Genomic DNA, 16,283 nt, shown 5'->3' on the forward strand with positions numbered 1-16,283 from the left:
GAGACCATGAGGATAAAATCAGAGAGATTAGAGCCCACACAGAAGCATACCGACAATCCTTCTTTCCACGAACAATACGAGACTGGAATAGAAGGGAGAACCGATAGAGGTACTCAAGGTACCCTCCGGCACACACCGTCAGGTGGCTTACAGAGTATGGATGTAGATGTAGAAAGGACAACACGTTTACATTTAAGCATTTTGTATCGTCAAGTTCACTTCTTCATGCAGCAGCACACAAGTGGTCGTAACAGAGAACAGAAGGTGACTTTTTGCACCGTGGGAAGCTCTTCTTGGGGGCACGCAATCCTTCAAACTACACGGAGCACCTCAACTCTAAGCTGGCACAGCTGTTGCTGTGAACAGCTTTGATACTACCACTACTTCTACTGCCACTGCCAAGCCAACAGAAGTGTGCTGATAATTGAAACACAGTGACTGGCAGCTTGGTCGGTCAGCTGCACCTTGTGAAGGCCCCATTAGAAGCAATGTTCCACCAGTAGTGGCCCAGTGCGGCGACTACTGTGGGAAACTTGGTTTGGGAGTGAGGGGGATGATGGACGGTAGTGTGGGAGAGTAACAGGTGAGAGCGAGTACACAGTTCAGTTAAGCGGTCGTTCGGTTGACCAACGTTTGGATAATCGATGCTCTACTGTACATATAAATAAATGTTTTTTTTGTCCACAGTAATTATCACTCCAAATCACTAGTTTCCTTTTGTTACCTCTTACACTAACAATATTTTTAGTGCAAGTCAGGGTATGGAAGAGACATGATGCTATGTTATTAGATCCATAAGACCCTTCCTTCATCCTCATGCCACAAATACATTATTGCCTTACTATTGTCATGAGCATAAACACAGAAGTTGTAACATGGAAGCTGGTGTAAGTATAACATATTTTCAAAATGCAAAAAAAGGCAATACGCATAACATGTAACCTAAGACATAATGAATCACGCAGACAACATTTCAAAAAAAAGGGCATTATGACACTGCCCTCTGCTTACATTTATAGTATCATCTCATTTGTCAAGTCATACCTGTTAAACAATGACTGCACATTAAAATTCAATGGAGATATTCATAACTATGCAACAAGGCAGCAATCTGACCTACATACAATTCAGTCCAGAACTACCTGCTACCAAAAAAGTGTTTTAAATGTTGGGATACAAATGGATAATAATTTACCAAATGAAATCAAAGCAACAAAGAACCCAAGAGCCTTCAAACATAAGTTAAAAAAATATCTCTTGGACCAATGCTTTTATGCAGTTGATCATTTTTTTGAAAGAGGTTAAAATTGTAAACAATTTTATAACAAATGTTCAGTCAGGTCTGAAAATTATATACTGTGCATGGCTATGAAATATACTGGATTATTATACATCGTGCATGTCTATGAAATATACTGGATTACTTTACTATTACACTTGTATTGGCTGTTTGTATTTTACTATACAACATTTGTATTTACTGTTTTGTTAAAGATAGACAATTTCCTCATTACAAAATAATCTAAAATCAATTTATTAAAAATTACCTGCAAATATTTTCTCTTGACCTGTCCAATATCATATGTACAACCATACATTTCTATGATTTGTATTGACTGTTTTGTTTAAGATAGATAATTTCCTCACTACAAAATAATGTAAAAATCAATTTGTAAAAATTACTTGTAAATATGCTCTCTTGACCTATCCAGTATCATATGTACAGCTGTACAATACTATGATTGCCTGGGTCAATAAAATACAATACAATACAATACATATTCAAGTTTGTAAGAGTTGGAACAAACAATACTTGTTATCTCCCAATACAGACATTATACAATGCTTTATGAGTAGAATATTGTCCTCAGTATATTTGGGGTTGTATGAATAGCAATTATGGCAGAAAACTTGACCCGTCTTCAGTTTATTGCTTAATATTACAATCCTCCTCCCTGAAATACAAAATATGTCCATGAATGTTTTACAGCAGGCTCTGAAATGACCACTCTTTCCAGCAGGAACCAAATATATCTCACTTCAATTATGATGGCTGTTCTCATGTTCATTACATTTACCACTGAGTCATCTGGAGACTGGTAGTATTTTTATTAAACCCATTAGAAATATATCTTCAGTAGTTTCATTTTGATTATAGAAGATGTGAAATAACTTTCTTCTTCATGGAATTCACAAGGGCTTGTGTAACAGGCTACATCTGCAGTTCAACTGAAATAAATCCGGTATGGTACAGCTTTACTTTAGTTTCAATGTATTTAAAAACAGTTTCTTATTACACTAAATACATCTCCATTGTAGATGTTTCACTAAAATAAACACTTTAATGCATATGTTCTACATTGTTTCCTGGTCACGTTAGTCAAACATATGAGGGCTGTTCAGAAAGTGAGGACCGAGCGAGGTGGCGCAGTTGTTACCACACTGGACTCGCATTCGGGAGGATGACAGTTCAATCCTGCGTCCGGCCATCCTGATTTAGGTTTTCCGTGATTTCCCTAAATCGCTCCAGGCAAATGCCAGGATGGTTCCTTTGAAAGGGCATGGCCGACTTCCTTCCCTAATCCAATGAGACCGATGACCCCACTGTTTGGTCTCCTCCCCAAACAACCCAGTCCAACCCTCAGAAAGTGAGGTCCAATCAATTGCAAAATGGAAACCACCATGCATATCAAAAACATTTTATTTGCAACAGTTAGCTACACCTTCCACCTACTTCTCTACATAGTCACCAATATGACTTAGACATTTGTTGTAGCATTGTACCACCTTTCCAATACACTCACCACAGAAGACAACCACCTATGATGTACACCAGTTCTCTACAGTGATCTACATCTCATTGTCTGTGCCAAAATGTTGTCTTCATAGCCAGTGGTTCATGTGAGCAGAGATGAAACTCAGGGGTAGCCAATTACAGGCTGTATTGTGGATAATCAAACAGTTCACATAAAAACTCTGCAAGAGCATCTTCATTGCCCTTGCAGAGTGTAGCGAAGAATTGTCATAAAGCAGTAAATACATGACAGTTATGTTATGTGGGTTGCATGACATCATGCAAAATTTCTCACCAGGCCCACATACTTGGTAGGAGACGCTATTTTCTGGGCATCTTTATGTGCTCACTGTGCACTCAGATATGAAAAGAGTAACATGACCTGATTGATGGGTGTACTAGAGACACTGCTTAACACATCTGTGCAAAGCTTTATTGGATTTTCACTATGACTTCCAATTGATGCCCGATTGGACATTACTTTCTGAACAGCCCTCATATTTCTGATAAGAATGGAACCATACATCATATAAATAAAATGTATACCTGTAACAATACTAGAGAAGGAAAGTTGCTACTCACCATATAGCAGAGATGCTGAGTCGCGATAGTCACGATAAAAAGATTCACACAATTAAAGCTTTCAGCCATTAAGGCCTTTGTCAGCAGTAGACACACATACACACACACACACACACACACACACACACACACACACACACACACACACACACATAAATGCAACTTGCACACACATCTGCAGTCTCAGAGAGCTGAGACTACACTGCGAACAGCAGCACCAGTGCATGATGTGAGTGGCGACTGGGTGGGGGTAAGGAGGAGGCTGGGGCAGGGAGGAGGAGGGATAGTATGGTGGGAGTGGCAGACAATCAAGTGTTGCAATTAAGATGGAGGGCAGGAGAGAAGGTGTGGAGGGGGGGACGGTGTAAGTAGCAGAAAGGAGAGAAATAAAAGAAATTAAAAGACTGGGTGTGGTGGTGAAATGACGACTGTGTAGTGATGGAATGGGAACAGGGAGGGGGCTGGATGGGTGAGGACAGTGACTAACGAAGGTTGAGGCCAGGAGGGTTACAGGAATATGGGATGTATTGCAGGGAAAGTTCCCACCTGCGCAATTCAGAAAAGCTGGTGTTGGTGGGAAGGATCCGTATGGCACAGGCTGTGAAGCAGTCATTAAGATGAGGGATATCATCTTTGGAAGCGTGTTCAGCAACACAGTGGTCCACTTGTTTCTTGGCCACAGTTTGTCAGTGGCTGTTCATGCAGACAGACAGCTTGTTGGTTGTCATGCCTACATAGAATGCAGTGCAGAGGTTGCAGCTTAGCTTGTAAATCACATGACTGGTTTCACAGGTTGCCCTGACTTTGATGGGATAGGTGATGTTAGTGACCAGACTGGAGTAGGTGGTGGTAGGAGGATGTATGGGACAGGTCTTGCATCTAGGTCTATTATAGGGGTATGATCCATGAGATAATGGATTGGGAGTGGGGGTTGTGTAAGGATGGACGAGTATATTGTGTAGGTTTGGTGGACAGCAGAATACCATGGTAGGAGGAGTGAAAAGGATAGTGGGCAGGACATTTCTCATTTCAGGGCATGACGAGAGGTAATCGAAACCATGGCAGAGAATGTAATTTAGTTGCTCCAGTCCCAGATGGCACTGAGTTACAAGGGGAATGCTCCTCTGTGGCCGGACTGTGGTACTTTGGGAGGTGGTGGGAGACTGGAAAGATAAGGCACAGGAGATTTGTTTTTGTACAAGGATGGGAGGATAATTATGGTCAGTGAAGGCTTCAGTGAGACCCTCAGTATATTTTGAAAGGGACTGCTCATCACTGCAGATGAAACAACCACGGGTGGCTAGGCTGTACAGAAGGGACTTCTTGGTATGGAATGGGTGGCAGCTGTCAAAGTAGAGGTATTGCTGCACGTCGCTCGGCCAACAGCGGCCTACTCCAGACCGACACTTAATAGACACCAAATGCAGATCGACATCGAGAGAGAGGCCCTGTCATATGGCACTCGCGGTGTATACGCTGAAATTAAATGTAAATAATACGTGTTTTGTAGTGGGTGTCGCTCTACTACAGTGTTACACATGCGAATAAATAGGAAAACAGTACAATGTCTGCGTAGGGCCATGTTTTTACCTCCACTGTCACTTGGCTGAATGTGTATATGGCTCTGTGGCATCATTCAAACACAGCCAAATCGTCACACTAGCTGTGTATCTCTATCAAAGTCGACATATGTCCTCACCTCGGTAGCGATTAAAATGATTTTGCCCCCAGGTGGGCTCAGACCACCAACCTTTCGGTTAACAGCCGAACGCGCTAGCCGATTGCGCCACAGAGGTACTGATGTAGCCATCTCTGAGGTGAAGGTCAACATCTAGGAAGGTGGCTTGTTGGATTGAGTAGGAGCAGGTGAAGCAAATGGGGGAGAAGTTGTTGAGGTTCTGGAGGAATGTAAATAAGGTGTCCTCACCTTCAATCCAGATAGCAAAGATGTCAACAATGAATCTGAATGAGGTGAGGGGTTTGAGATTCTGGGTGTTTAGGAAGGATTTCTCTAGATGGCCCATGAATAGGTTAGCATAGGATGGTGCCATGCAGGTGCCCATAGCAGTACCACGTATTTGTTTGTAGGTGATTCCTTTAAAGGAGAAGTAATTGTGGGTGAGGATATAGTTGGTCATGCACATGATGTGAAGGATCCCGCGAATTTGGGGTGGGTGCATCCTGGAGGTCCAACTGTGTCCGCACAGAACCAGCAGCAGGAAAGGTGCAAGGTAATCCATGCATGAGCCAATTCATCAGAGGCAGTAGCAATGCAGGAGCATAATTCTGCATTATGAGTGCGTAGTCCATCGATCTGTTTGCGGACATCCGATAAATCAGAGAGATGAGCCGTAATATCTTTGAGCAGAGAAGCACATGTGGAAAGCATGGCCAAGGACGTCTAGAGCAAAGACATCCTGTACCCATTAGAGCACGGAACAGTAGAACCAGACATGTGGTGGAGTGTAGCAGACTGTAGATGGCGTAACTGCGACCAGGACGGTCGTGGGGTAGAAATGACGGAAAGTGTGGCAGGACCCGCGGAGAGGCCCGTGAACAACAACACAACAGGAGAGGACGGACATGACCAATGAAGGACAGGACGAACAACAACAAGATCAAACAACAGAGTCACAAGGAAACCTAACAAACACGTCCACTTGTACACAGAAGAAGTAAGTAAGCTGTCTATCGCGAGGCGATGTGTCAACAGACGTGCACAAGATTAGACTGGCTGGCTGAGCGAGAGGCAGGTGCTTAAGTACGCTATCAGGGGTGCTGTTATTGGCCGATGGAACCACGTGTTCCACTGTGGTGCCCTCGCACTAAAAGTGGGCCAGGAGGCTCACGTTGCCACAGCTTATGGCGGGATGGTGCAGAGACCTCTATGAGTCTTCGACGTCAATGACGTCTGGTGCGGATTCAAATTCCGTGGCGTGTGGTACCACAATAAATGTAGTGAAAGCTCACAAGCGAGTAGAAAGTCTAACCTGATCACAGGTTCACCTGCAATGGTGACGGGGAACGTCCAAGGACATGTCATGCCCAGGGACAGATGAAGCGACATTTTGATGAAGCTGAGGACCATGATATGAGAGTGATTCACGGTGACCAGTGTGAGGTTAGCAGGAGAAAGCATGTTGCCTGCATGCTTAGCTGGGATAACACTGACATCAGCACCAGTGTCGCTGAGAGAGCACATGCCTGACGACAAGTCCACGATGTAGAGGCACTGTGCCATTTGTGCAAGTGGTGCAGCGTCTCAAGGTAGGAGCCGTTGATAATCATGGCAAGACATGGCACCTAAACTTGCCCACTGCAGTCATTTGGGTATGTACAAAGCTCGCGGCAGTTGTGAGCAGCGTCCCCGTAGGTTGCATGGTACCAGCAAAGCCGGTAAGCTTGGAGGCGAGGTGTTGCAGGGCGAGAGGGTGATGTAGCTGGCTGTGACGTAGCTCGAGAACACTCAGTCTGCTGCTCAGGCAAGGTCGGCTGCTATCGGGAGGGTGCAGGTAGTACCTCCTATAGGCCGCCAGGAGGCAGCTCCTGGGAGGTATCTAAGCTGCTGAAGCATATGCGCTGACCTCTGCCAGCAGTGTGTGGAACCGGGGAAGCAGTGGTGCCAACAGAAGGCGAAGGCGATGTCGTCCTTGACGGGTGGTGTTGGTGACAAATGATTGCATAGGTCTGATCAGCCGTGCATAGACAGACCTCGAGAGGGTCAGTCACATACAATATCAGGTGAAGCTGTAGGTCTGATGGTAGTTTGATCATCCACAAAGTCTACAGCATGGCGTCATGTCATCAATCAATGTATGAAGGCACCGCCAGAGCTACGAAGGCATGCAGTCATCGAGATGCTCATCATGAATGGTGTGGTGGATGGCCTTGGCATACAATAAGCAAAGTTTTCACTATCACAGACTTGGGTGAGGTGGGCAGTGAGGGCAGCAGATAACTGATTAGGTCAGCATGGTCATGGAGGTGGTTCACCGGGCAGACAAAACATGCATCGTCATCCAAGATCTCATGGATATTCAGTAGATGGTCCACCAGGGCAAACCAAGTCTTATGGTTGTCCTTTTGCAATGCAGGCAGCTTAGGAAATCTGCTGAGTAATACCTGTTGATGTAGCACAGGCAGACACAGATCCGTGTCGGCGGTTGAGGGAGCCCCCCGACTCCAGGAGTGCAGTAGTGGCAGGCAATTCATTGCCCAAGGTCTGTGTGGGGGTGCAGCCACAAGCAGCACATGAAGAGGCATGGGCTGGCACAACCAATGGCACAATGCGTCCCAACTGCAAGCCTCAAGGCAGATGCGGCACGGTCATAACAGCCGGTGCCAGTATAACAGTGGGCGAAAGGCAGTCGCAAAACAGCAAAGGGGGGGTCGATCCTGAAACCAGCATAGAAGAAACAGCCAGTGCTGTTATGGGAATGGGCAGAAAGCTATCTTGATGTGACCACAGTGCGATGGTCGCAGCACCTGGAGTGTCTGAAGCAACCAGTGTCACCGATACAGTGTGCGGGGTGGGGGTGCAATGATGTCAGGCAAGTAAGGATGTGAGACCACATGCATATGAGCTTTCAGAGTACAGCTCTCAAACTGCATCTGCACATCGAACCAGCCAGAAAGCGACTGCTTATCTGGAGGAAGAAACACAACGCCCTTCACATAATTATCGTTCACCATGTCACTGAGCAGCGTGCATTGTCCGAGCAGCAGGCCCGGCTGTGTAGTAGCATTTGACGGTGGCCATGTTGGGCCGGCAATGGTTAAGTGGTCACTGGCATGACAGGGGCCAGAAAATTGTTCACCAACTGTACATTAGGCACACTATTAAAAACACAAGCACAACTGATAGGGTGCAACACATTGTCACAAAACGACACTGGTAGATTCATTGTTTTCAGTACAATGTGGGCTGACACATTGAGTCCATTACTGATGAAAGTAAGCACAAAATAATTCCCAAATGCACGATGTTGAGGACAGGGTCACCACTGTGGGTCTTACATGGCGTAGAACTGTAATACACACTTTTAGAGTCAAAATGTACATTTATTTCAGCACTGAACAGAGTGAATACAGAAACTGACATTGAACATGGTGCAAGAGCACAAAGACAGAATGCAAATCCAAAGAGAATAACCAAAGAAGTGTCACTTTGCATCAGAGATGACACACTGTCATTCAAGGTAAGACAAAGGCTTGGTATTTATTTGCCTATAGTCAGTCAAATGATGTGCAATTAGATTCAACAGCAAGAATAGGCTTGTCCAATGTCATTTTTCTAGTAGCACCTGTCAGTAGTACACAGTATTCCGTGTTAACAACCTTGTGCTACACAGAACACTCTCATAGAAAGTAGCAGCTATCTTGCTGTGCATGAATCCCGCACTAAAAAGTTTCCAGTGTAAAGAATAATTATGACTCACAGGAATATTACTGTGTGTGGACATTAGTTTAGCTATTAAAATTGGAACCAACAAATAGGAACAATTTAATGCAAATATTTTAAATAATCAGACTCAAGAAATAGTAAATGTTAATGTGCCAATGCAGACAATTGATATGGTATGTCATCAGAATGGTGACATCATTAATGGCAGTCACAATATGGATATGATGGAATATATAAATGTGAGAATTTTCTGAGGTTATACTTCAAAGCAGACAGTTGACAGAATACCACCACATTCAACACCTGAAAGTATTTTTTCCCAGAGCAGTTATGAAAGGGGTGTCGCAAAACAACAGGAAAATTCAATAGTCCAGTGTCATGTGAACAGGGAATTTTTAGGAGTGGAGCAGCATCACAAACATTAGGAAACAGTGACTCAGCTGATGCAAACAGTTTGAATGGGATGGTGCAGTTACTATGGGATATGTTTCAAAAATTAGATCAAAAATTTAAAAATGTTGATCAAAAATTTGACCATAAATTTTCCCAAACATCAGAAGAACCAAGAGAAAAGTGCAGCTGGGTAAGATGAGCTAACTGCAAAACTAGACAGTTTGCAAACCGTGCAAAATGAATTAGCAAAATCTGCGATGAAAGTTCAGGCAGAGGTTCTTGAACTGCAAACTGTTTGTCAAGTTACAAAAACTGTCAGAGGAGGTTTACAAAGCATGAACAAAAATATGTTAGTGCCGATGTAAAGGAATGAAATGACTCTGTAGAAGTAGGAATGTTTGACAGTGATTCCACACTTGCACAAAAAATTGTAATACAGCACAGAACTTAGTAATGAGGTGATTGCCACCTCATATTTGAGAAAAGCTAGTCACTATACTGGAGACAGACCTGGAATACTTTCTTTCCACATTGTATGCTTGTGATTTAATTTAGAAGGACAGTCAGGACCAAGTGAATAATTCAAGTGGGTACACAATAACAACAACAATAATGGTCATGGTTGGCATCCATATGTGCTATCACAAGACAATACCGTATTTACTTGATCTAAGCCGCACTTTTTTTCTGGTTTTTGTAATTCAAAAAACTGCGCACAGCTTAGAATCGAGTGCAAAGTAAGCGGAAGTTCTGAAAAATGTTGACAGGTGCCGCCACAACTAACTTCTGTCGTCTAATATATGTAGCACTACACAGGCATGCTTTGCAGGCACAAAGGTAAATACTGGCACCAAAACCAATGCGTCAGTAAATAAATTAAAAGAAAAGGTAGAAGAATGTAAACATTATGCCGTGTATTCTTTCGTGTTTGCTGCTATCTCATTTAAATCCTGTCTGCCTAACAAACTACGAACAACAGCAAACGCGGAAGAATATACATATAATGTCATGTTTATATTGGTGTTATTCTTATGCTTAATAGTGATACAGTCAGAAATGAAGCATGAATCTAAGATGACTAATTTCTGTGCAGAATATAACGTACTAAAGAGGCATCTGCAAAGATTTTCAAACGCAAAAAAATTTTCGCTACACTCTCATTCGGAATAAATTCTATCATACGCAGTCTATTATTTGATTCTTGTTGATCATTATCAAAGAAAGCAGCAGTGTAAGTAAAAACAAAAAAGCAGTCTCTTGCCGTTATTTGCTTATGAGACAATTCCTCTATTTTTTTTAATGATGAGCGGTGGCAGCGTGCACAAAAGCAAGCCATGCCGCGAGCAGTGACACATCGTAAACATACTTTATCAGAATGCGACAAGTAATGCATGACACAGTACAATAATGCATTTTCAGCTTAGAGTGACATAAACCCCTATAACAAAGAGAACAGCATTTATCAGATCAAAGCAAAATAAGCAATCGATTCAAACCAGACAAAGCACGTGGAAAAGGAAGGGTACCTGTATAAATACGGACGGAGCGCCTGACACATAGCAATAGCCACTTGGTAAAGCTTAACTGTTAAGTGACTCGAACCAAACTACTGTAGCTGTATCTTCATCTATTTGACCTCAATAGTGTCTCATGTTACAATGGACCAACTTTGTTTCTATTTGGAGTGGTGGTCTAAAACTTTTCTCCCCCCCTGAATTTCGAGTCTCAAGTTTCAAGTGCGGCTTAGATTAGGGAAAAAATTTTTTTCCTTGATTTCGAGTCTCATTTTTCAGGTGCGGCTTAGATTCGAATGTGGCTTAGATTCGAGTAAATACGGTAGGTACAGAAACCATAACCATCAATAAAATAATCATTATCACAGGAAAGGAGACTGTAGATATTATCCTGGGTACCCACATTCACCCAATCATGATAAGAAAAATTGGTGCAGCCAGTGGCAAGGTAATATAGATAATAGGCAAAGAAATAATGAAACACATATGAGTACAGGCCAATGAATACTGGCGCAATACAAGGCAGAGAGATTAGGCAAATGTACCAAGGTTTCCATAGCAACCAAGTAACAAATACAGAACACACTTTACATGTAGGAAGGTGGTTGACAATAGTAACACTGTTCCACCACTGCCAATGGAAAATTCCAATCGGTAACAGTAGGCTCTCCGACAATAACTGATAAAAGTAGTGGGGGCATATGAAATGAACACATACATTTTTTGAGACATGACCACGCTAAAGATATGAGAGATGAGTTGTATTCTGGTGTAAGAGGTAACAGGGGGTGGGCAGATGAACTAACACATTCAATACCAAATGCAAAACTAGGGATTTATCTTACACATAATTCCTGACATGGGCACTTCAACAAATATAATGTCAGTTACTTTATTCAAAAAAATCAAAAGAAATATATATGTAGCTATCTTCCATGTGGAAAACTGCAGAATTCTAACACCAATGGGCACCAATCACAAGTAGTGAAAAGAACAAGTACATATATGTATTAGGATAAATGATACTATAATAAGGTGTGATTTTCTTATCATCAAAAAACTAATAGTCAGCTGCCTTCTGGGTATGAATTCTTTTCAACAGTGTGGAGTGAAAATAGACTTAGGTAAGAACTAGTGTTATTTTAAAGTTGAAGATCATACAGTCTCTCTTGATTTAGTCAAGATGAGGACAATTCAAGAAACCAATCAACATGAAACAGATTTATAATTCATTTTTCCAGATATATTTTCTCATATGAAACATATACTAACCATTCATCAAATACATCTACTGATGTGCGAGTCATACAGGATACCTATCCATGGCTCAAAGAAATGAATTAGGTGAACTACTCTTACAATACATGCAAGTTTTCAAAAAATATCCTGGTAATATTATAGATTATGTGTATATGACAGAGGTGTACCCCCACCAAAACTTTTGTCATTCTTTGTATGTATGGGACGAATTGTGTAAATAAATACAGAGATTAATAAATTGGGAAATAATTGAATCTTCATAGTTACAATATTGTAGCCCTCTTTTGGCAACTGTGAAAGTAAAAAATTTTTCCAGCACCCTGAAAGAAAAGTCAACTCAAAGCATTCTTAGGCTTAAGATCCTGTTTCAGGAAGTTCTTGACAAATCAATTACTAAACAGTGATGCTCTAATGAACCTATTGAGGAAGAACAAAATGTGGTTGTGGACAACACAATGCCAGAATGATTTTGATACAATTAAAGAGGCCCTAGTCAATGTTAACTTGTTACATCTTCCTGATATAAGCCAATACTTTCGTCTAAGTAAGGATACATCATTGCAGTGAGTGGGGGCACACCTATTTGAAATCAGAAAAATTGACGGAAAATCTACCATGTGCATGATTAGTTCCACAAGTAGAACCTTGACAGAATATGAAAGATTTCATTCAGTAACAGAGCTCAAAACTTTGGCAGTCATTTGGACATTTAGAAAATTTCAGTACTATTTATAGGGTAAGCACACAATAGTGCTTTGCAATCATCAAGCCCTGTCCTTTCTACTAACCTGCAAACTGTTGCAAAGGAGTGTTGTCCACTGGTGTCTTTTCTAGCAAGAATTCAGTTTTGAGACAGTATACATAGAAGGAGAGCAGAATATTATATCAGATGCACTTTCATGATTTCCATAAGGTGTATGTGAATTTGGCAAGTAGACAAAAGAAACTTACAATTTTTGCATTTTTATTATGTATGATGGCACCTACTGACTATATTACTTAGGGATGTGTCACAATATCAGTAAATTCGGTAAATTACAGGAGGAATATGCACACTGACTGAATGTAAAATAGAGACTACAAGAATACAACAGTGAAGATCTGGGTAAGTATTATACTCAGTACCAAAGAGTACTGTTTTATCTCTGAACAACAGAGTCATCCCAGTGGTGCACATGTTTACTTTATCAAATACACCTACCACACTTAGGAACACTATTGGGTATCAAAGTGCACAGACAAGATCATTTTGTACTGTTATGTTCCTAATGTCCACTACAGCATACACTGAGCCCTAAGAAAATATGACATTTGTCAAAAGGTGAAACACTCAAATCAATCAAGTTTAACAGACTTAAATTCAATTATTCCTACTTAACATTGTTGGTGTCCCTAGATGAATCTAGCACCCTACTGCAAATAGACAAACGTTTGTGTTGCTATTCAAAAGATAGAGAGATCATTACACTGAGGATCATGTATTCGCATGTACTGAAAGTATTAAAAGTTGAGAGGTGCAAAGAATACCACTACCACAATGGAAAAAAAAAAACATTTTTGGCAGAATGATGTGAGTAACATTGTCACCTCCTATATGAAGCCACATGTATATAAAGCTGTACATAGCGTAAATAGTAATTAGGTAAACATTAAATTTCAGTTCAGTACAGAACTTTAATTTTTGTCTAAAATGGCACATTTCCATCATGTTTAAGCAAAATATTTTTCCACTAGTAGTCTGTGTATCTATCTTATGTTGATTCTCATCTTATCCTTCTGATTCTGAAGAATAATTTAGAACACAAAGGAACTCATCCGAAAAAGGAAAGAGTTACGATTGCAACAAATGTTTATGAACAAGTTTGTGTAATAATATGAAATTCTGATGAGGTGCGAGAAGAGGCAAGTGAGACTGAGTATGGATAGTGTATCAAAAGGATGATGGCCAATGCTCTAAGGGAAACTACATCAACGTGAATTCCAGACATGTGGCATACTTACCAAACCATTTTCTTGCCAACAAATGCTGTGTCTTGTGTCGTGTTCAGTTTCCACTGTGTCACAAGTGAACCATTGTAGCATGATGGGGATGCAACTGAAAGGCACAGGACATATTGCTGTGCTTAGGTTGAGGGGACTGTTGCACACATTCAATTGGGTTACACAGGGAATTGAAAATGCCGAGAATTCCAAAAGCCAGCTCAAACAATGCAGTACATGAAGACCAACCTTGAAAACAATGTGGCTCAAAATATCATAACTGAATTGTTTAAGTGACATGAACTGACCAAAACATAAACAAGTCAAAAGCATCAAATATGACAAAGAAGACTGAATAATAAAAACAGTGCTTGGTATAAGTCAGAATAAACATAAGAATAATGATGAATACCTAATGTTAAGCATTTTCTTTCACTGTATGGAGTGCTTTGTATAATTTCACTTTCTGTACATATAAGTTTTATTTTTTAACTGGGTAAACAAACAGATCTCATGAGAAGAAAAATACAATAAATTGTTCATACCCTATCCTCTCCTCTGCTCCCATAGTAATAGTTACTTCACTGGAGCATATACATATATTACCCAAAGTTAAAAACCCGTGATTTTCAAAACCATATATATGCAACTTGTAAATTTGATAACCACGATAACATCTACTACTGCCTCCTGTCATATGCAAGAATTAATATATGCCCTTCCAGCAGGCATGAGTGGAGGTAGATGCGATATCGCTTAGAAGGTGATAAATATTTTGTGAAAAAAGGTCATTCTGCGAATTTGTAAGAAGAAGCACATATTTATTACGGAAACATAATTACAGTATTATATAAGAAACTCAGTGTAATAATCAAAATGTCAGACAATCACTATTAGAAAATAAAAAATGAATCTTTATGATATTTTTCGATTACCTTTCTGAGGTGGGCTCATCTCTTGTTCTGATGATAGGGATGTGAGCTGTAAAACCTCTTGCTTTGTATGAGAAAACTGGATAATTTTTGTATAGTTTACTTGCAAAATATACAGTTCAAAATACATAAATATAAATAAATAAATACAAATATAATAGAGGGAAACATTCCACGTGGGAAAAATATATCTAAAAAAGATGGTGAAACTTACTGAACGAAAGCGTTGGTATGTTGATAGAGACACTAACAAACACAAACAAACACACAAAATTCAAGCTTTCGCAACCCACGGTTGCTTCATTGGGAAAGAGGGAAGGAGAGGGAAAGACAAAAGGGTCTGGGTTTTAAGGGAGAGGGTAAGGAGTCATTCCAATCCTGGGAGCGGAAAACTTACCTTAGGGGGAAAAAAGGTATACACACACACACACACACACACACACACACACACACACACACACATATCCATCCGCACATTAACAGACACACTTAGACATATGTAAATGCAAAGAGACTGGGCACAGATGTCAGTCGAGGCGGAAGTACAGACGCAAAGATGTTGTTGAACGACAGATGAGGTACGAGCAGCGGCAACTTGAAATTAGCTGAGGTTGAGTCCTGGTGGGTAACGGGAAGAGAGAATATATTGAAGGACAAGTTCCCATCTCCAGAATTCTGATAGGTTGGTGTCAGAGGGAAGTATCCAGATAACCCGCACGGTGTAACACTGTGCCAAGATGTGCTGGCCGTGCACCAAGGTATGTTTAGCCACAGGGTGATCCTCATTACCAACAAACACTGTCCGACTGTGTCCGTTCATGTGAATGGACAGTTTGTTGCCGGTCATTCCCACATAGAAGGCTTCACAGTGTAGGCAGGTCAGTTGGTAAATCACGTGGGTGCTTTCACATGTGGCTCTGCCTTTGTTCATGCCCACCTTCCGGGTTACAGGACTCGAGTAGGTGGTGGTGGGAGGGTGCATGGGACAGGTCTTACACTGGGGTCGGTTACAAGGGTAGGAGCCAGAGGGTAGGGAAGGTGGTTTGGGGATTTCATAGAGATGAACCAAGAGGTTACAAAGGTTAGGTGAACGGCGAAAAGACACTTTTGGTGGAGTGGAGAGGATTTTATGAAGGATGGATCTCATTTCAGGGCAGGATTTGAGGAAGTCGTATCCCTGCTGGAGAGTCACATTCAGAGTCTGATCAAGTCCTGAAAAGTATCCTGTCACAAGTGGGGTACTTTTGGGGTTCTTCTGTGGGAGTTTCTGGGTTTGAGGGGATGAGGAAGTGGCTCTAGCTATTTGCTTCTGTACCAGGTCGGGAGGGTAGTTGCAGGATGCGAAAGCTGTTTTCAGGTTATTGGTGTCATAGTTCAGGGATTCAGGATTGGAGCAGATTCCTTTGCCACGAGGACCTATGGTG

At 41.4% G+C, this 16,283-nt stretch overlaps 1 non-coding gene across 1 annotated transcript; it reads right to left on the reverse strand.

The window, feature by feature from the left end:
* Positions 1–5,098: 5,098 nt before the first annotated feature.
* Positions 5,099–5,172, reverse strand: Trnan-guu. Its single transcript has one exon. It is a non-coding gene; the product is annotated as a tRNA-Asn (tRNA).
* Positions 5,173–16,283: the final 11,111 nt, after the last annotated feature.

This window comes from Schistocerca americana, chromosome 2 (genome assembly GCF_021461395.2).
Source record: "Schistocerca americana isolate TAMUIC-IGC-003095 chromosome 2, iqSchAmer2.1, whole genome shotgun sequence".
Classification (NCBI taxonomy): Eukaryota; Metazoa; Arthropoda; class Insecta; order Orthoptera; family Acrididae; genus Schistocerca; species Schistocerca americana.